This window comes from Macrobrachium nipponense, chromosome 1, assembly GCF_015104395.2.
Source record: "Macrobrachium nipponense isolate FS-2020 chromosome 1, ASM1510439v2, whole genome shotgun sequence".
In the NCBI taxonomy this organism is placed as follows: domain Eukaryota; kingdom Metazoa; phylum Arthropoda; class Malacostraca; order Decapoda; family Palaemonidae; genus Macrobrachium; species Macrobrachium nipponense.
Window position 1 is genome coordinate 93,797,502 of NC_087200.1, and position 17,584 is coordinate 93,815,085.

Consider the following 17,584-nt stretch of genomic DNA (forward strand, 5'->3'; position numbering starts at 1 on the left):
CCCTAGGCTAGTAGGCTACATATGTACAGTAGTACATATACTACATTTATTTTTTAAGGCTAATTTTGTACAATAACTTTAAAACTGTCTTGAATTTAGTTTTAGGTGATAGTTGAAAACATATTTGGTGTTTGAACTAAAAGTAGGCAGTTATAAACATTGGAATAGTGGTCTTGGGTGGGTTAAACTATTAAAGTAGGCAGTTTAAGCAATTTTTGAGGGGGGTATCAGGATAACACGGGTATTTACTTATCACGGGGGGGTTCTGGGCCCTATCCCCCGTGGGATAACGAGGCCCACTGTAATGGGTTTTTATTTGTTTTATTTAATGTTAGAATCTTTTGCGTTACTCCGGGGGGTTTTTATTTCCGCCTCTTGTACTATCCCTTGCTTCGTTAGAAGTTTGACATTGCTCACTCAATATTAATTAACTCCGGGCCATACGGAGAACTCCGGGCCCTACGGAGTTTATTTTTAATCATTATAACAAGTGAGCTTAGGCGGAGGCAGAGACTTTCTTCCCCCCTCGTAACTTTTCTACGTAACTATTCATACGTAGATCTCTATCCGTCGGTCCTACTCCGGCACCCAAGGATATTTTGCATATTATACCACCGGAGGTTGTCATTGGTACTCATGTATCCTTTGACTTACAGATGTTGTGCCAGGAGATTGGGTGCAATGCCATCCTCCAAGACCCGTGCGGCCATATAGTATGCCGTTCTCATGCAGGAGTGCAGTGAAAAGTGGAGGATTTTATCGTTTGGCATCATGAAGCTTTCTTCATTCATTCGTCACCTGGAATACTTGTTATTATTATATACCTTTCACATATGGAGACACATATTCATATATCTCAACACAACAGACATTCCTCCCCTATCCTCTCCCTAACTCTAGACCCTTTTTTTACAGGGTTCTGATGAAGAAAAGGAAGAAAGCTTTGTCGACTCTCAAAGCTTGGGTAGGGGGTTTTGGCCGGAATTCGAAGGGCCGCCCTACCATTCTTACCCAGGATATGGCGGACCTAGTATTCCCAGGAGCCAAGAAAGGATTCAGTGGTGGACCCGGATAGCGGCGCCCCTTTACTGGACCGACCTTCAAGTCATGATCTCCCTTCAGGATGGGGATTTCCCAGAGGGACGTTGCAGAAGACGTTGAGGGCAATGAACCTCGACGTCGAAACCCATGGCTATTGACTCCATGGGTACAGGTAAGGGTGTAGTAGGGCAGCTTCTGTGGGTTCTCAGGGCCTTTCCTGAATTCCTTTCTCCATCACCTTCTACTGATCCTTCTACTTCCACTTCTTTCCGGTGGGGCGTTCACTGAAAGAGCAGCGGTCTTGTCCGTCCTAAGGCTACTTCAGTGATACCCCAAGGCTAAGATGACCGAGGAGAACTTAAAAAGTCTCTCCCCAAGAAATCGGTCATCTTGACAGACACTGTAACTCCGGCTCACCACCCCCCGGATCAGTTAGGTCAAGGGAGGCCTCTTCGTCTGCGTCGAGGTCCCCCAAACATAGATCACGTAAGGATCGGGCTCAAGTCCCTCTTTTTTTTTGATCCCGAATCCTTTTCGGCTAATATTCTGGAAGCAGGTGGGAGTGATCGTAGGGGCCTTGGTTGACAACAAGGTCGGCTCGGTGCTCTCCAGCTCTCCAGTTCTGTTACGTCTTCCCGGCCAGTCGATCCAATCGCTGGCGGAACGGCTGGTCCGCTCAGGAGAATGCCATCTCCGGGATTCAAACCTCGAGCGTGGCAGGTTCCCCCCTATACTGTGCCACCTTTCTCCTTTCTTCCAATGCCAGATTCCAGCCAACTGCCGGAATTCAAGGCAGCCAAACCCTTGGAAGATTGCTTCATATGCCCCGTTTGTCAACGGAATGTTGACCATCGAAGGCATAGGAACTCGAAGGCGTGAGGACTTCGAGTTCCACCCCAGGGACCTTCAACCACCCATTCATTGGCTACGTCCGACTAACGGAAAGCAGCGATGATGAGAGAGGACAAGGTTCCCAAGGAAAACAGTGATCCTTCCGAGGGAACAGGCACAGCAGACTCTAATGAGAAGTCGGAGAATGGAGGGGGTGTGAAAAAACACCCGCATTACTGCCTTTAGAAGTCCTTTCACCATTTTTACTCCGGTGGTGGAAGGGACGTCCGCTACCACTGACCCTTAAGGTAGTGGAAGCAACCTTTCAGGCCGCCCTGAAAGACGAGCCCCTGCCATCAACTACGAGAGACGGAAACCCCAACCCACCTCTCTCTTAGTCCCAGGCTCCGAGACGTACTTCGAGGGGGCAAGCTCCTACTTTCTCAGTAGGAAAACTAAAGGCGGACTGTGCCACCTCTCTCTTTAGTGAGAGACTCCCCAGGTTGTCGGACTCCCCTCATCCAGATGGAGTACGACGCCCGGACTAGGCTTGCGAGATCCCTTTCCTCCATGACTATGGCGGAGATGACGGCTCTTGTATACCAACGAGAGCCGTTGTTTAAAGTTTTGGCTAAAGGTCTGCTGCACACCATGGCAGTGTGACCTTTACGACTTCCTCATAGCCAGGAGAATTGTAGGAAGCACGTTTCTGGCGGAAGCTACTATCCTCCAGCATGAACCGAATAATAAAACTGATTGCTTCCTCAATTTGGGGAACGGAACCTCTTTCCAGCACCAGTAGTAGCAGAAGTCCTTCATGAGGCGGCTTCTAAGGTTAACCAGTGCCTCAAAAGTCAGGTGGGGACTGGTAGCAAAGCGGAGGCAGGAGGAATCTTCTGGTCCTAACCAAGGAACAAGAAGAAACCAAGGAAAGTTCTCTCCCTTCCAGCCTTCTCAGCAGACGTTGGTTCAGGCAGTCCCAGCATCACAAGGGCAACCATCGTCGAAGGGTCAACAACAATACCTGTTCGGACCCCTCAGTCCCAGCAATCTCAAACCCTCTACTTCCTTTGCTGTCTCGCCAGCCTACAATTCCAAACTATGAAAGCCAGAACTTTCAGGCTTTCAATAGGTTTGCGAGAGGTAGCAGGGCAAGAGGTGCCTCTCGATTCAGAGGATCCGGCAGGGCTGCTAAACAGAGGAAGAGGTTTCCGAGGAGCAAGAGGTGGCCGCCCCTCGGCAAAACCAGCAGTGAGAGTCCCAAGGTAGGAGGGAGGCTGTACCTCTTCCGCCAGCGGTGGGGGTTCAGCCCTTGGGCTCAAAGTATAGTAACAACAAAAAGGAACTAGGTTGGAGTTGGCTAGAAGGGCCCTCCTCCAACCAACAGATTCTATCAAGCACCAACAACGGATTGGTAGAGTATACCGAAGACCTCCTTCTCAAAGGAGTAGTCTCAAGAGTCAACAATTTAAAATTCAAGGACGCTTGTTCAGCGTGCCAAAGAAAGACTCTGTAAAAACCGAAGAATCATCTTAGACTTGTCCCATCTGAACTTATTCATTCATTGGCGACAGTTCAGGATGCTGACCGTTTCGCAGGTACGGAACCTTACTTCGCCCCCCGTGGGGCCGTCACAACCTCTATAGATCTTACAGATGCCTACTATCATGTTCCCATAGCCAGACACTTCCGTCCTTTCCTAGGAGGCTTCAAACTAGGCAACAGATCCTACTCCTTCAAGGTAATGCCATTCGGGCTCAACATAGCCCCCCCAGGATCTTCACCAAATTGACGGAAGCAGTAGTGCGAAGAGCTAAGGAAACAGGAATAATGTTAGTGGCTTATCTTGGACGATGGCTTTATTTGGGCAAAGAACCCCAAAGAATGCAAAGAAGCAACGGTCAAAGTGATCAAATTCCTGGAGCATTTATTTAGGTTTTCAAATAAACAAAACCAAGTTCCAGACTAAACACCGGAATCTCGATTCCAGTGGTTAGGCCTTCAGTGGGACTTACAATCGCACACTCTATCAATTCCGTCGTTGAAAAGGAAAGAAATTGCAAGAGCTACAAAACAATTTCTCAAACGACAACAAAACATCCCGGAGGTGCCAGGAGAGGATCCTGGGCTCACTCCAGTTTGCATCAGTCACAGACGTTCTGCTCAGAGCCAAACTCCAAGATATAAACAGAGTATGGCGCGCAAGAGCGAATTGCAGATCACGGGACAAACTAGGCCTCTATCCCCAGCGATCTTACGGAAACGTCTCCGCCCCTGGACGGAGACAAAGAATCTTTCAAAAGCAATTCCTCTACAGTTTCCCCTTCCATCATTAGTGATCCACACAGACGCCTCACTAACAGGGTGGGGAGGATACTAACCCAGTACGAAAAAAGTTCAAGGAACTTGGTCGTTAAACATTCCGCCAGCTACATAATCAATGTACTGGAGGCCATGGCAGTATTCCTCACACTGAAACGGCTCCGTCCGCACCCAAGAACTCACATTTCAAAATTAGTTCTGGACAGTGCAGTAGTAGTACACTGCATCAACAGGGGCGGATCCAAGTCAAGCCACTTGAACCATGTCATGATAGCAATCTTTTCTCTGGCAAACAAAACAAATGGCACCTGTCAGCCCACTCACCTGGCAGGAGTCAAGAATCGTAGTAGCAGACGCTCTATCGCGCTCCGCTCCATTGGAATCGGAAATTAGTGGACACTGGACAGGAGTTCATTCAATTGGATCAGTCTACACAGTCCCCGGACTCCAAGTAGACCTCTTCGCCACGGAGAGTCAAACCACAAACTCCCTTGTTACGTGGCACCCAACCTCGATCCTCTAGCATACTGCTACGGATGCAATGATCCTCGATTGGAAACGAATGGAAGAATATTTACCTCTTCCCTCCGGTGAACCTTCTCATGAAAGTTTTAGACAAACTCAGGACATTCAAAGGCCAAGTAGCTTCTAGTAGCTCCCAACTGGCCAAGAGCAATTGGTTCCCTCTACTCCTAGAGTTGAGACTCCGACCACTACGGATTCCCAACCCCAAAACTAAACCCAGTTAGTGCAAACTCAGACTGTGTCCGCTTCCTCAAGAATTCAGAAAAACCCTAAACTTTATGGATTTTCTGGAAATTCGCAGCATGAGGAATGCAGAAATTGATCCCCAGAATATCTCATTCTTGGAATCAGATAAAAGAGAATCTACTCTCCGGCAATATGATTCATCTGTCAAGAAACTAGCAGAGTTCCTTAAGTTGTCAAATTCTCAAGTCATGACAACGAACCTAGCCATAACTTTCTTCAGATCATTGTTTGAGAAAGGTTTAGCAGCAAGCACTATCACTACGACCAAATCAGCTCTTAAAAAGATCTCCAATTTGGTTTTAGCATAGACCTTACGGATTCGTACTTTACGTCCATACCAAAAGCTTGTGCTAGATTAAGACCATCAACGAGACCTAAATCAGTCTCTTGGTTCCTAAATGATGTCCTCAAACTGGCCTCGGACATTACAATGACTCTTGCAATTATTATATCCCTCCTGTGAGGAAAAAACCCTATTCTTATTAAGTTTAGCCTCGGAGCTAGAATATCAGACTGTCAGCCTTATCAAGGGAACCAGGCAGGCCATTGAAGTTCCTCCCCTCAGGGAAGTCCTCTTATCCCCAGATCGCCATTTTCTAGCCAAAAATGAAGACCACAGGACAGATGGTCCTCGTGGAAAATCCTAAATACCACTACCTCAAGACATTTCTCTTTGTCCTGTCAACTCATTAAGAGCCTACCTAAGCAGAACAACTCTGAAATCTTCAGCCCCATTGTTCATAGTTAGGAAGGAAGGTTGGTACATTATCCCTAAAAGGGATCAGGCAACAAATTTTATACTTCATTAAAACAGCCCAATCCAGAGTCCTCCTCGGGCCCATGATGTTAGGGCGGTGGCCACATCTATTAATTATTTCCAACACATGAATTTTGACGATCTTAAGAAGTATACAGGCTGGAAATCTCCGACAGTTTTCAAACGGCACTACCTAAAACCTTAGAAGCCCTCAAATTTCCAGCAGTGGCAGCTGGAAACCACAGTTTCTCCTGATTCTTAATTTTTACTATAATTCTTGTAGCCTTCCCTTCTACCTGCCCCATTGCACCCTTACTTAGTTTAGTCGCCTCCATGTATTTTGGGTTACCTTGAGTTTTGCTTTGTTCAATCATTCTAATTGGATTCAGTTCCATTCTTTTGTATATATCAACTTATTAAATCCTGTCTTTGCCTAACCTGTATTTTATTGTTTGTTGTTAGGCTAACTAATTTTAAGTTATAACCCGTGTTTTAGGGCTTATACTTCCCTTAGGGTAAGACTGTAATTTTAGTTGATTATTATAATATTAACCTTACAAGTGTTTAACTTTACCTTCATTAATTTATCTGTACTGTTCCTCAAGCTTGGTGTTAGCAATTCTCTGGTACTATTTCACAAGGCCAAAACAGGTCAAGCCCAGAAAAAGGGATTTTGACGAAGGAAAAATCTATTTCTGGGCAACGACCTGTGTCGCCCTGTGAAACCCCACCCTGTAGTTAGATTATCCTCACCCAGCTTACCCCAAGCTTGGAGGCTATCTTCAGGAATGACGTCTCAGGCGTCAGAGGCGCTCACGGTAGTAGTAGACCGGGAGCTGTAGCACGGCTCCTCCGTAGTTCGGGGTTTTGTCGAAGGAAGAAGGTAAATGGCAAGGGACCTCTGGTAGTGATTCCACTCGCTCCTTACTATACCGACACTTCTATAAGAAGTGAGCGAGCCATTTATCTTGGCATTATATTGTTTCTTTTTTCTCTAGGATGAATAGCAATATTTATTCCTCAGAAATAGTATCAAAGGAACCATTTCACAGGGCGACACAGGTCGTTGCCCAGAAATAGATTTTTCCTTCGTCAAAATCCCTTTATGGATCAATATTTTCGCTCATAACCGGGAATTAATCCTTAACCTTTTATTTCGTCTGGAAGTGATCGCAAGTGCAGTATTCTTTTTCATTTTCATTTAATATTTTGATTGCATCAATATTCATTGTGGATCAATATTTCCGCTCATAACCGGGTATTTATCCTTACCCCTGGCGCTCGGTGCCGAGGGCACGAATGCTCTCGGCCCGAGCCCTTTTTGTGTGAAAGTGAAATCGTAAATGCAGGATTCTTTTTCCTTTTCATATATTATTATTATTGATTGCATCAATATTCATTATGCATCAAGATTCCCCTCATACCCGGGAATTGATCCTTTTGCCCTTGCGCTCGGTGCCGAGGGCACGATTGCTCTCGGGCCGTGCCGTGTATTTGTTATGGGTGCAGTGGGTGCTGTGCGGTGGTAGGGGAAGCGAAGGCCTGCCAATAAGTCGTCGGAAAGCTCTCCCGCGACTCCCTTGGTATCCTATTCTTTGTCTTTTTTCCTGCCCCCTCCCCCCCCTCAGCTCTCATGGATGGCACCTTCCCCTTCGGGGGGAGGGGTATCCTGGTCCTTCTCCTCGCCCGATCTGTTGAGCATGGAGGAGGGCGCACGGTGCCCCGACATACAATTGTATTCAGGGTCTCCCGTTCGCTCGGGGTGGGGCTCTCTCCCCCACCCCCCCTGTGCGAGGGGGAACCCCTCCTAATCACCCGACTGTTGCTTCCGCAGGTGCTTCTGCCACGAGGGATGACCTTGGTCAGGTGTGGGCGTCTTTGGGTCTGCAGGGCGTGCCTAGTGTCCAGGGGCTTCTCCATCATCTGGCCAGGGTATGCCACCCCTCCTCACCTGGTATATTCGCCTCACGTGGTGTCAGTGTCGCCTACAGCCGCTGTGCAGGGTCCAATCGCCGTACCGAGGAGGGGCGTGCCGCCGCCGCCCTGGTTTGCCGTGCTGCCGCGACCAGACTTTCGCTGCCCTAAGAGCTCGCCCCTGGACCTGCCGCTGGTACCCAGGATGTCGCGGGCTGTTGCCCCACCTCCTGTGCTACCTGTGCCACCTGCCGATGCTGTGCTGGCCGTTCCTGCTGTTCCTGAGATGTCCGCACCTGCTGACGTCGTCCCTGCTCGTGGTGTTGCTGCCCCAGACGTTGGTCTGTCCGGACAGGTGCGTCCAGGCCCTGTTGCTTCGGCAACAGCAGCCCCGGCTCCGCCCTGGATGGCAGACTTAACGTCTGTCCTGAGGAAGCTGACGAAGAAGAGGAAGAGGAGGAAGGTGTCGTCTTCATCGTTGTCGTTGGCTGCTGCCTCTTCCCCTTCGACTTCCAAGGCTTCACAGCCGAGGAAGAAGAAGGCTGCCTCTTCCCCTCCTAAGAAGTCTCCCTCGGGAGCTTCTCAGGGCCCGTCTCACTTCGGTGGGACGGGGGGTTCTTCCGCTGGTCCTCCTGCTCCTTCGGGAGCAGGGCCCGTCTCTTCCGCAAGGAAGAAGACTACTGGGACCAGAGGGGTACCGGCCAACACCGGTACTTCCTCGCCTGGTGTCAGGGGCTCTGCCGCTACACCAGGTTATGTCTCGGCCTCTCGTTCGCGAGAGGTACCAAGTGTATGGTCACCTGCCGGTGGCTGTGCAGCCAAGAACCACCAGACGCCAGAGCTCGCTCGGCGCCAGGTTCACAGCACGGAGCAGAAGGTTGGTGAGAGCCGCTCAGGCGACTCTCACCAGGACAGCTCTCGCTTTCACAGCGACCAGCCGGCTACCCGGGTTGACGTGATGGTCTCTGACCCGCCACGGGCTGAGGCTAGGAAGAGGTCCCCCCGATCGCCGGCGCCAGCCCAGCGGTTCGACACGCCGTGAGGACAAGCACCGGTCTCACCGTGACAGTGGTCTCTGCAGGTTGCCTGACCGCCGCTCCCACAGGGAACGGACGGGTAGGGCAACCAGCAGCAGCTCCTCTGACACACGAGACCAGGGCCGCTGTTCTTGGTCCAGCCATTCTCCCCAGGGAAACGGCACGACTAGGCCTGCAGCTCAATCCCCACCACGGGTTGGTGATCACCTGCAGCCCTCCAAACCCGCTGGTTCTACCAGCGAGCTGAAGGGGAGCGTCAGGTCTTCCTCTCCTGCGCCTTCAACTTCCTCGGTTTACACTGGGAAGAGCGAGGCACAGAGGAGTGATCGTGAGGGGCGTGCCCCGCATGATCCCGTCACGACGCCGTACGTACCAGGCACAGTCTTCGGACCGACCAGGACGTACGAGCAAGTGGCAGGAGGAGACCGAGAGGGGTCTGTTGCTGTTCCCCCTCCTGAAGGGGGAGGTTCTTGGGATATGCTCTTGTTCGAGGGGCTTGACGGTCCTACTCCGCAAGATGCAGTCACTCCAGGGATCCAGAGGAACTTTGCCGAGGTTATTGCGCTGATTCGTCAGCACGACGACCTCGGGGAAGGATCGCTGCTCCACCATCCGAGCCACATCCCGGCTCGAGTTGTTTTGGGGTCCAAGAAGGAACCCAAACCGACGGTGGGTCTGCCGCGATCGCAGCTTGCCGACTCTGTTGGACCACATGAAGTTTCTCGTCTTCGGACAGGACGGCTCGCTGAGATCTGTCAGACCGAAAAGGCTACTTCCTCCTCCTCTACTGCGACAGCGCCGTTTTTACGTGCGTCAGAGGACGGTATCGACTCTCTCCTGTCAGGTATCGATCAGCCCCACCCAGACGACGTTCACAGTGGCGGCAGACCCTTACCTACAGTGCGAGTTCGTAACCCTCCTCCGGGAAAACATTTCTCCTGACGATACGTTTTCCCACTCTGGAAGGCCATCACCGCAAGGTGATGGCTGCTCCTACTCTCTTCTCCAACCGTTAGTTCTGCTGGGAAGGCGAGCGAGTATCCAATTCCTCCTCCATTCCCTCTCTCCTTACAGCTACGAGGGAAAGGGGAGGGATCCTGCAGAGAGTTCTCTGTAGGATCCCACGTTGGGGACTGCGATACCGGGGGGACCTTCGGGTCCTACCTGACGTAAGCCCCCGCCGTTGAGGAAGGATCCTGCCCCATCCTCGATTTCTACAGGAATCGGGAGGACCACCAACTGATGATCATTTGACGAATTCGGGGGGGTGGTTTCGCCGAGTGCTTAGAATTCTGCGGAATTTCTAGCACTCTCAGAGTGTTCGAGTTTTTAACGATCTCCAAACACTTAGGCGTAACCACGGTCCAGAGTGGGCTAGACGAGAATCCCCAATCATTGTTACCACGATAATCGGGAATCTCGCCGAATGCTCGAATTCCTGGAATTTCTAGCGTTTGGAAGAAGCACTGCTGCTGAAGGAAGAATATCTCACAGTAGGCGACCAACCCTGGAATAGAGAAGAACGGACGGGAACATCGAGTTTGGCTTGAACTATCGTCTTCGGTATTCTGTTCACCATTGAAGCTTTCCTTTGGGGAAGACTTCTCCTTCACTCTCTTGACTAGAGAACAAAGGCGGTCGATCTCCAATCCTTATTCTCATTCCTCAAAAGGAAAAGAATTTAGGATGGAGGTCGTTGTACAGAAACCTACAAATATACTACGTATATTACCCTCGCGACATGATTCTGTTAAGCAGTTGCATTGTCCGGGGTGTAGGCGAATACCGTAGTTAACTCTACGGATTGTGACCAAGTCGACCAGTATCCTAATTGAATTGCAACTCGGGACTGCCTGCAACCTCCCAGGAGTTACCAGTTTCGATTTTAGATACTTATGGTATTGTCTCGACAACACCAACTCGGCTTTTGTATTTACCGAAATCCGTTTCGTTTAAATATAATTGCTCGAGCGTATTTTTTATGCTCGATGGTTCTAGCCAAACGCATTCCTTCGTGGAATGGATTACCTGGCAACTCAGGATGATGAGTCAGCGAGAGCTACTGCGTATTGAACTGCCCGTGCCCGATTACAGCTCAGTACCAGCTGGCTCTCCGAGATGCACGGTCGTTTATGTCTCTCTCCCCTGCATTGATTGACTACCGAACCGTACCTCTGCCCAACAATCACGGACTTAGGTCTCTGATTAACGGGGATTCTCGCATACATGAATGACCATCTACTGCTGTGACGTTCGATTTCATCGCCTTCGACATTGCGAGAATTTTCAACAGAGATATCTCTTGGACTCTTTCATCTTTCTAATTACCGCACGGTAACAGAAGTCTGTACTAGTCTCCCGCTGCATCGCAATGCGATAATGCGGAATGATTTCTGCAGACATCTGAGTTTGTCTTCAAAATATCTCGTATTCGTAAATGTGCAATTGTTCACACCGAATTAACAGATGTATCGGAATACATCGCCTACTCCCCAACCGGCCAGCTCTACTTCCAAATGTTTAGCCCATGAGAAGCAGTTCTTCAGGCAGTACTTCCCTTTTTTCATTACTGAAAACGCCCCGCTTTCATTGCAAGTACGACTCCTCACCGGACAGCAATGAAATAGCGGTTAGCGTTTTCAGTCATTTGTAAGCACAGGTTCAGAATCTTGAGTATCCTTCTCTCGATTCGGCTGTGAAGACGTAGGTTGCATTCACTGTCCACCTTCATCTTCAACGCCACAGTGTTGTTTCTCCTTAGCTGAGATTCAACTACTATGAGGATGTCTTGCCATCAGGGACCTCGGTCTTTAGAAGGCAATTGACTTTTGCCTGTTGGGCACATGCCTTAAGAGAATCATCCCCTCGCCGTCCGGCATTGGTGACAAACAAAATTACGATTTGTTTGGTCTCTCGGCATACCCTTCAAGGGTGAAGGTCACGTGGCTTGATCGGATGCTTGGACAACTCGCCTCACTACCGAACGCAGTCAGTCGGCAGCTGTCAGAGCGCCCGAGTCAGTTACGAACTACGCTGTGGACTTAGTTTGGTTGTTCCAGATCAATCATTACTTCGTCCTAATGGCTTGTCCCAGTACTCTACCATCAACACCCACCATGGAGTGTCGGTGTCCTATCCACTACCGAGAAGAAAAACTTCGCTGCATGGGGATAGGAGAATGCGAGACACTTCGCTGCAGACGGATAGACCAGTATGGGTACTGGACATCACCGAAGTCGAGAAGAGGGATAGGTCATGTGACTATTCCCTTCTTTTCCTCTGAGGGAACTGCATGACTTTTCCTGGGAAGTCAAGCATCCAGGGGATGGGGATCCGTGACGCTCGATTTCGTACCGAACTTCGTAGCGAAGACTCGGAACCCTTCGGTCCCGACGATCGGTTCGAGTCCTTCACCTCCCCTCCCTAATAGACTTCACCGCCTTCGATGCGAAGGAGATGCTGCTTTGTCCTGTGAGGGTGCGAGGGCGCTATCTGAAGAAACGCGACACCCCAGGCTGTGTTGACGCCTCTTCGTTAGCACCGGGATGACCTAGAAGAAGTACATTCCCTCGCGTTCTGCAAGAACTTCTCTGTGGCGCAGGTACTAAAGGCAGGGGTCTGGTCCAACCAGACCACATGCACCTCCTTCTACCTTCGGGATATTGCCCGCAGGTCCTTGGATCTTTTTCCTTGGGACCTGTGGTGGCTGCTCAACACGTGTAACTAACCCAGACCCTCGCAGGCTGAACAGCATCGAGTCCTGGTGTGACTGTAAGAATGGATGAGTGAATGAGAGTGTGACTGGCTCCTCTTCCCATCTTTTTCTCCCCTTCTACCTGTCGGTAGAGGGATACAGTCGTCACCCTGCTGGATAAGGACGAGATGCAGGTGAGCTACTCGATAGAGCTCCATCCTATCCCTTTCACTAGGGATGGGAGCGAATATCCACCACTTCCCCCAACAAAGGGGGGGGGGAGAAGTGGAAGCCAACAAGAGACAAACCCTAACTTTGTTGCCTCTTGCAAACAGGAACAAGTTCTTGCTTGCTGGTACGAAGAGATACGCTTGCCTCTCTCTTAGTACTTGGTCCATAGGTCTGACCATTGATCCTGCGGTGCACACCCCGATCAATCAGACAGAGGCTTGGATCCCTCCCTCGCTCTTACGACCAGGGAGGCATTCCAAAGTTGGGCGAACACCAGTCTGTTCACAAAAGACTCAGATTCCTCCCACCAAGAAGTGAGTCTTCCTATTGTAAAAGGACCGAAAGGTTTGTATCCCGTGTCGGAACAAATGACAATTTGTCCAAAATTGCATTTTTCCTAACTATACAAACCTGAGGTCCTTTTACACATAGTCTCACCTCATGCCACCCCTCACTCTGCAGTTTTTGCTTGGACCTTACTTCCCCGTGGGGCCGTCACCACCTCTATAGATCTTACAGACGCTTATTATCATGTTCCAATAGCAAGGCATTTTCGTCCTTTCCTAGGGTTCAAGCTAGGCAAAAAAGCATACACTTTCAAAGTGATGCCATTCGGACTCAATATAGCGCCCAGGATATTCACAAAGTTGGTGGAGATAGTAGTCCAAGAACTGAGAACTCAAGGAATACAGTTAGTAGCCTACCTAGACGATTGGCTTATCTGGGCCAACAGCGTTGAGGAATGCCTCAAGGCGACGGACAAAGTAGTAAAATTTCTGGAATACTTAGGATTCCAAATAAATTTCAAGAAGTTCCGTCTTACTCTGGCTGCATGTTTCCAGTGGTTAGGATTACAATGGAACCTGAACACACATAAGCAAGCTGTCGATTCCTTCAAAAAAGAGGAAAGAGATAGCAAGGAACACAAAAAGTTTTCTCAAGGACAAACTAACGTCCAGGAGAAAACAAGAAAGAATCCTAGGCTCACTCCAGTTTGCTTCAGTAACAGACACATTACTGAAAGCCAAACTGAAGGACATAAATAGAGTATGGTGGTCCAAAGCAAACAAGAAAAATTGAGACAAAATTTCTCGAATTCCACCAATACTGAGGAAAAGACTTCAACCATGGACCAAGGTAAAAAATCTGGCAAAATTGATACCCTTACGATTTCCACCGCCAGCACTAGTAATCCATACAGACGCCTCTCTAAGCGGCTGGGGAGGCTACTCCCAATACGAAAAAGTCCAAGGTTTGTGGTCAGTGACATTCCGTCAACTACACATCAATATTTTAGAGGCCATGGCAGTGTTTTGTTTTTGACTCTACGATGCCATGTCCATAGATTGGAACACCTGGCGGAGAATTTACCTGTTTCCACCTATAAACATGCTAATGAAAGTCCTGGACAAGCTCAGGACTTTCAAAGGACGAATAGCTCTGGTAGCCCCCAATTGGCCCAAAAGCAACTGGTTTCCTCTCTTGGTGGAACTGGGACTCGGCCCCCGGCGGGTTCCCAACCCAAAGTTGACACAAATAGTACAAACTCACAGTGTGTTAGCTTCCTCAAGAATTCAGAGTGCCCTAGCTTTATGGACTTGATGAAATTTGCAGCCCAAAAAGAAGCTGAGATTGATCCTCTAAACACTTTGTTTTAAGAATCAGATAAAAGAGAATCTAATCTTCGTCAATATTATTTGGCTGTAAGAAAACTAGCCAAGTTTTTAAAAGACTCAGGGGTTCAGACAATGACTATGAATCTAGCAGTTTTGTAACTTTCACTATTTTTGTAGTATAAGACATATGTAAAATTAATATGCATTATTAAATATGTTTATTTTAAAATATTCTGGTTTTATTCCAGTTCCTTGACCAGATGTTTATTTCCAAGCTTATGGGACCAATTCTCTGTTACTATTTCACGGAGCGGCACAGGTTGAGCCCAGAAAAGAGATTTTGACAAAGGAAAAGTCTATTTCTGGGCGAGAGACCTGTGCCGCCCAGTGAACCCTCCCCTCTTTGTTTTCCTCACCCTAGACTGGCCCAAGGTTGGGTGCTATTAGGAATGTCGGGAGTCGCGTGGGTAGTAGTAGTAGTAGCGGGCAGTAGTTGGATGTAAAACGGCACCTCGTAGTAACAGGGGATGTTGAGAAAGGAGAGAACTAATTGGTAAGAGACCTCTGATAGTGGTTTTAACACGCCCCAGCTACTATACCGACACCCTATAAGGGAGAGCGAGCTGGGTATATTCCTAGCATTCCATGCAACGCAACTTTTTTCTCTGGTATGTATAGCAGTTTTTATACCTTAGAAATGGTGCTATAAGGAGCATTTCACTGAGCGGCACAGGTCTCTCGCCCAGAAATAGATTTTTCCTTTGTCAAAATCCATTTTTGGACAAATTGTCATTTGTTCCGGTACGATATATAAACCTTTCGGTCCTTTTACAATAGGAAGACTCACTTCTTGGTGGGAGGAATCCGAGTCTTTTGAGAACAGACTGGTGTTCGCCCAACCTTGGATTGCCTCCCTAGTCATAAGAGCGAGGGAAGTATCCTAGCCTCTGCCCAATTGATGGGGGTATGTACCGCAGGATCAATGGTCAGACCTCTGGACCCAAGTAATGAGAGAGAGGCAAGCATATCTCTGAAAACTAGCAAGCAAGAACTTGTTCCTGTTGCAAGAGGCAACATAAAGTCATGGGTTTGTCTCTTGTTGGCTTCCACTTCCCCCCTTGTTGGGGGAAGTGGTGGATATTCACTCGTATCCCTAATGAAAGGGATAGGATGGGGCTCGGTCGAGTAGCTTACCTGCATCTCATCCTTCCAGCAGGGTGACGACCATATCCCTCTGCCCACAGGTAGAGGGGGAGAAAAAGATGGGGAAGAGGAGCCAGTCACACTCTCTTCACTCATCCGTCCTACAGTCACACCAGGAATCAATGCTGTTCTGCCTGCTAGGGGCTGGGTTAGCTACACGTGTTGAGCAGCCACCACGGGTCCCAAGGAAAAAGTATCCAAGGACCTGTGGGCAATATCCCGAAGGTAGAAGGAGGTGAGGGTGGTCTGGTTGGCCCAGACCCCTGCCTTCAGTACCTGCGCCACGGAGAAGTTCTTGCGGAATGCAAAGGAAGGACCAATGTCTCTGACTTCATGGGTTCTCAGATGAAGGGTACGGATGTCGTTGCTACCATCAGCTTCGTATGCCTTCCTGATCACCTCACGCAGCCAACAAGAAAGAGTGTTCCTGTAACTTTTTCTTGGTCATCCCGGTGCTAATGAAGATGTGTCAACAGTCAGACCTGAGGTGTCAAGTTTCTTCAGATAGCGCCGTCGTGCCCTCACAGGACAAAGCAGAATCTCCTTCGCATCGAAGGTGGTGAAGTCCATTAGGGAGGGGACTGTGAAGAACTCAAACCGATTGGCAGGGACCGAAGGATTCCGAGTCTTTGCTACGAAGTTCGGTATGAAAATCGAGCGTCACAGATCCCCATCCCCTGGATGCTTGACTTCGCAGGAAAAGCCATGCAGTTCCCTCTCGGTGATGTCCAGTACCCAGGCTGGTCTATCCGTCTGCAGCGAAGTGTCTCGCATTCTCGTATCCCATTGCAGCGAAATCTCTGGCGGTCTTGTATCCCCCTGCGGCAAAGTCTCTCCATCTTCGTAGTGGATAGGACACCGATACCCCATGGTGGGTGTTGATGGTATAGGTACTGGGAGAAGCTAGTAAGACAAAGTAATGATTGATCTGGAACAACCGAACTAAGTCCACAGCGTAGCTCGTAACTGACTCGGGCGCTCTGACAGCTGCCGACTGACTGCGTTCGGTAGTGTGAGGCAAGTTGTCCAAGCATCCGAGCAAGTCACTTGACCTTCGCCTTTAAAGGGTTATGCCGAGAGACCATACAAATCGTCTATTTGTTTGCCACCGATGCCGGACGGCGAGGTGATGATTCTCTTAAGGCATGTGCTCAACAGGCGAAAGTCAATTGCCTTCTAGAGACCGAGGTCCCTGATGGCAAGACAGAATTCTCATAGTAGTTGAATCTCATCTAAGGAGAAACAACAAAGGTGGAAGGTGAATGCCACCTACGTCTTCACAGCCGAATCGAGAGAAGAATTCTCAAGATTCTGAACCTGGGCTTACAAAGGACTGAAAACGCTAAACCGCTATTTCATTGCTGTTCGGTGAGGAGTCATAGTTGCAATGAAAGCAGGGTGCTTTTCAGTAATGAAAACACAGGGAAGTACTGCCTGAAGAACTGCTTCTCATGGGCTGATCATCTTCTTCTTCAGGTTATCCAGGGAGGACAATACTTGGAAGTAGAGCTGGCAGGGCGGGGAGCAGGCGATGTCTTACGTTATACATCTGTAATTCGGGGTGAACAATGAACAATTGCACACCTACGAATACGAGATATTTTTAGAAGACAAACTCAGATGTCTGCAGAAATCATTCCGCATTATCGCAGGGGTGCGATGCAGCGGGAGACTAGGCTACACACTTCTGTTACCGTGCGGTAAACAGAAAGATGATAAAGTCCAAGAGATATCCCTGTTTGAAAATTCTCGCAATGCTCCAAGGCGATGCAGTAGAGATGGTCATTCATGTATGCGAGAATCCCAGTCAATCAGAGACCTAAGTCTGTGATTGTCGGGCAGAGATACGGTTCGGTAGTCAATCATTGTAGGGAAGAGAGACATAAACCGATCGTGCATCTCGGAGAGCAAGCTGGTACTGGGCTGCGTTGGCAGTCCAATACACAGTTAGCTCTCGCTCACTCGTCATCCTGAGTTGCCAGGTAATCCATTCCAAGAAGGAATGCGTTTGGATTGAACCATCGAGTGTAAAAAAATATGCTCGAGCAATTGTATTTAAACGAAATGGATTTCGGTAAATACAAAAGCTGAGGTGGTGTTGTCGTAACAATACCACAAGTATCTCAAAATCGAAACTGGTAACTCCTGGGAGGTTGCAGGCAGTCCC